This window comes from Otolemur garnettii, unplaced genomic scaffold (genome assembly GCF_000181295.1).
Source record: "Otolemur garnettii isolate 467f Iridium unplaced genomic scaffold, OtoGar3 scaffold00007, whole genome shotgun sequence".
NCBI lineage: Eukaryota > Metazoa > Chordata > Mammalia > Primates > Galagidae > Otolemur > Otolemur garnettii.
In genome coordinates, this window is record NW_003852402.1 from 35,672,305 (window position 1) to 35,677,548 (window position 5,244).

Genomic DNA, 5,244 nt, shown 5'->3' on the forward strand with positions numbered 1-5,244 from the left:
GCTCCCTCATCAGTTAGATTCTGCAGGTCACTCGGTGCAAGTTCAGGGCCAGACTGGCCATGGTACGGGATCCAGCATGCCTACCAAGTTCCTAGCTCAAGGCTGTCTTCAGGGCCCTGTTGACTGAGAAGGTGATGCTGGCCATGAGCACCACCCACAGCAGCTACAACCTCATGCTCGATTCTGCAGCCAGGTCATTGCCTGAGGCTTGAGGTCTGGTCAGCGACCCTGGAGGTGCAAATTAGTCCTCTTGCACTTTCAAATACTACTCATACTTCCTTTTCAAAGTGGTGACCAAGCTGGTGACCACAGCTACCAGGATGCCTGAGGGCCTGCCCCACAGGGTACATGTGAGAAATAAAGATACCCTCAGCCTCAAAAAAAGGTGCAATTGCTGCAATCCTAGTCCAAGCCTCCCTCGTCTCCTACACAGACTAATGCAGTAGCCTTCTAAGTGATCTCACTATTTCTGCTCCTGCAATCTCGCCTTCCCTAGTCTTAATTTTACACACTAGACAGAAGATTCTTTTGCACTCTCCTCTTTAAAATGTTCAGTGACTTCCTGTTGTACAGCAAATAAAACTTTAATTCTCGCCAATCCCAGACCAACCATCACTCAGCCCTGACTCCCTCTCCTGGTTCACAGTGTGCTTATCTGTGCACCACACAGACATTCTTCTCCTTAGGAACTTACCATTTACTTTATGTCCTACTTAGAATTCTTTCTCCCCAGACCTTCTGCAGCTCCTTCTCACCATTCAGGTCTTAGCGCAAATGCTGTCATCTCAGAAATAAAGTTGCCTCTTCCTTCTCCTCCATCAAACTCAATCCCAACACCCTGGTTAGTTTCTCCACAGTACACATTAGTATCAGGACTCACCACTGAATGGAAGCTCCTCAAGGGCAAGGGCCTCATCACTCTTGCTAACCACATAATACCCAAAGCCTATAGCATCCGGACATGTAGAATAGGGTGACCAGATTTTAACATTTGTAAAGCAGGACAACATGGGGGGGGTGCAGGGGACTGGGCAGGGCGGGGCCTGACAACAATGCAAACTTTGATAAGCAGTTCTTGATAATCATTTCTCAACAATTATTTGTTATTATTACAGTTTAACATTATAAAATTAACAAAAATAATATAAAACTCATATTCTGGTGAAATAGCCACATGGCAGCTGAAAACCGTATATTCCCTTCCTGTTCTCCTGCCCATTCGTGCATTCTTTCCAAAAATTGGGACTTTTTTAAAACGCCGCGGGATTCAGGACAAATTGTTAAAAAGGCGGGACTGTCCTGCCAAAAGCAAGACGTCTGGTCACCCTAATGTAGAAGAAACTAAAAAAAAAAAAAAAAAAATTGACAATAAATGGACAAATGAATGTGGTCAAGAGAAACTATACAACAGCTGACAATCCAATTCTCATTACAAGAGAATGAGCTGATTTGTTGATGTCAATAATGAGGAAGAATTAGCAAAGGCAAGAGGGAGAATGTGGGCTGGAAATTCACAGGAATGCATCAAAATCTGCAGGAAGACCCGTGGTGGGAAGTTCTGCACAGACAGCTTTCTTCAATAATTAAGAGGACTAAGGCATGAAAGTATTAGAGAGCTTTAACATGACCGTGTAAAATGCTAGGAAGCCTTTTCCAGAGCTGTCTCCATTTTTGAGGCTCCAATAGTTTTAAATAAATATTTCTACCCTCCTCCATCTCCTAGTTTCCTCTTCCCACCCCCAAGCACTCTGACTTGGAAGCCTAGGAGACTGGAAGATATGCCGTAATGGGGCACATCTTGCCGTCACTGATAAATGGAAGTCCAGCTGTGTTTGAAAAATCCAGTTGCTTTTAACAAATTTTTCTCTTATAATTTAATGTTCACCTCAATATCCTTCCTGCGCAGTAAGCCATGACCTCTTTCAGATTGCTCTCCAAGGGCTGAGAAAGCAGCCAATTCCTGCATTTTCTACCTTCCTTGAACAACTTTAAGGGGAAATCAGATTAAAGATGTCATCACTATCCTCGGAGATGATGCAAAAATCTGGGGACATAGCTTTTTAGTTTATTAAGGTGTACTTACTCAATGTGAGATGGCTGCCTCAATTCTGAATATACGTCTGTTCTATTTAAAGCTACTGGTGCTCTCCACAGATGAAGAAAATTAGATGAGTTGGCTCGAGGTTTCTACCTTAGACACAATCCTGGCCAAAAAAGTGCTAAGCCCTTATTTTCCCGAAGTAGGTTCCACACATCTGCTACCTCGCCACTTCCTCAATGAATTCCCTTTTATAGTCGCCCCGACCTACCCTGCATTTGTTCTGCATTCCCCGTCCTTTGTTGTATAATTCATACCTTTGCGTGCCAGTTCCTCAGGGTAAAGATTTCCTTATTTGCCTAAGACATTTTTAGTTTATTGTGCAATACTATCTTCCCTTTGGGTGTTGCATGAATATTAACTCAAAATCCACATCTGGTCGTGGTCATCGTTTCTATTTGTCCTAATATAACTTCTCTTTGAACAATTCATTTGGAAAGTGTGCCAGGGGTGAAACGTGGCACGTAAATTCCCTTTCTGCACAATATGCTTTTTTACATGCCCACACATTTGGTTATTTATGAGCAGAAGACTTGTACCTCTTCTTGACTCTCTCAATTCTAAAACCGTACCAGGCCAAAATAATTACAGACTCCCATATGTTTTCTGAAAAGGTATCCAAGAATCACCTGCTAAAATCTTAACAGATTGACTAGGAAGCAGAAAAACCCTAGCCCAGCAGGTGAAGCTGCCTGTTTGGGGAGGTCAGAACAGAGCTCTCTGCTGGGAGACTCATGAGCTCCGGCCTTTATTCAGGAAATAACCCTGCAGGAGAAAAACAGCAGAGCATGGATGAAATGTGGGTCAGGGATCTGCAAGAGGCACACGGGCTGCTCCGCTAACTAATGACAGTGAACGCATTGGCTACACGTTACATTTAGTTGTTTCCCAGCCTACCATCAAGTGCTGCCCTGCAGACGCTACAATGTATAGCATCACTTTATCCCAAGACTTGTGATACATGCGGAATATAATCAAGACAATGCGGCCAGAGAAGCAGATCTTGTCACCTCTGTCACAAAACCAGGGCTGTTAAGAACCAGCTGCTACCAAAGTAATGATCTCTTTAAGAATCTCGCAGTCTCCCTATCTTCTAGTTCAGCGGATTGGGGTGGGGGGCAGGGAGGCAGAGGAATATAGAAATAACATATTACTAACTACATATGGGTAATGGCAGAGATGTTGAGGCTAATGACACAATTCAAAAGATCAGTCAAGAAAAGCAAGGACGGCCTCCTGTATAGAATTTCTGGAAATGCATTTGCGCGCACTGATATAAACAGTGATCAAAAATATTCTAACGGCTTGAAAAATTACACCGAATCTCAGGTAACAGAATTTTGATAAGCCTGAGATTCTGTACAATGAAAGATAAGGAGCAGAGGGCAAATCGGTTTGGATGAAGACATTAGTAAAATTCACCAGCTGTTCATGAATGTTGCTTTGCTGTGCAGGAGGAATCTTTTAAAGCCAGCACTGTCCAATAGAACTAACTTTCTGCAAAGATGGTTTTACGTCTGCGATGTCCAATGTGGTAACTGCTAGGAAACTACATGTGGCTGTTGAGCAACTGAAACATGAAATGAGGCTGGTGAGACTGAGGAACTGAACATTTAATTTTAATTAATTTAAATTTAGTGACATGTGGCTAGTACCTAATACATTGCCCAGAACAGCTCACGCTGTCAGCTGACCAGCACCAGCTGTGCCTTACAGTGGATTCCGTGTAAAAGCCAGTTGCCCCATCCTCCCATTGGACAAACATTTAGCTCTGAATCACTTGCTCTGATTTTCTCTTCTCCTATATATGATCTGCTTCGATTTATAAAGTGGCTCCCAGCTGTGGGGCACTTTAGACGTTGCACTGAGCACCAGCGTTTATTACGTCATTTAACCCCCACAACAGCCCAAGGAAATTGATGCCATTACTATCTCTAAACCTCTCTGAGGTTTAGTACATTCATTTCCTGACAACCTCGAAATAGTGGAGTTAACGTTTGAACTTAGGTTTTCCAATTCAAAAACTCTGGGCTTTCACCACTGCTCCTTCTCCTGTTCAAAAGGCCACATCCTACTTAGGACCTGCTCCAGGAGAGGGAATTCCTGACTACAGGCTGGAGCCTTTGGAAATTTTTTATTCTTCCTCCTTTACCCTCCCTCAGACCATTTTGGATTAAAAAAAACTGTACAAGACTTCCTTTATCCACCTGATTTTCCCCCCACTCTGATACAGAAACCTGCAGAGCACCCTGTCTTCTATAATAGAAACCCTCCCCTATAAAACACACACACATTTGTAATAATATAAGTATTTAAATAATGCATCTATATATTTAAACATAACCCATACTATCCATTAGAAATAGTTCAGATAAATAACACAGCCAACAGGCTCGGTGCCTGTAGCTCAGCGGCTAGGGCAACAGCCACATACACCAGAGCTGGTGGGTTTAAATCCAGCCTGGGCCTGCCAAGCAACAGTGACAACTACAACCAAGAAGAAAACAAAAAAGAAAGAACTGTGGCTCAAAGGAGTAAGGCGCCACCCCCATGTGCCGGAGGTACTGGGTTCAAACCCAGCCCCAGCCAAAAACTGCAAAAAACAAACAAACAAAAAAACCCAAAAACAAAAAGAAAGAACCAAGCATTGTGGTAGGCACCTGTAGTCCCAGCTACTTGGTAGACTGAGGCAAAAGAATCGCTTAAGCCCAAGAGTTTGAGGTTGCTGTGAGCTATGATGCCATGGCACTCTACCCAGGGCAACAGCTTGAAGCTCTGTCTCAATAAAAACAATATGAAAAACCAAATAATTTATTAAAGTAAATATTGTGTTAAAGACCCACTACAAATGTTACCCCTTGAGACATGTTTAATCCATTTATTATTCCTATGAAATGAATAGAAAGTCTATTTGCAATTTCATCTATTAATCTAACAGTAAATGATAGAAAGTCAATGTACTTAAAATTTTTGCAATATATATAATTAAGTTGCCCATTTGAAAAATTAAATATGTTATAATTTGTAATGCTATTACTTTAGTTATTAATTTAAGTCAGTTACATATTTATAGCATTACATATAGACATCCACCACCGTATGTTTTTCTTTCCACATTTTCTTTCTTTCACCTTTTTTGTCCTTTT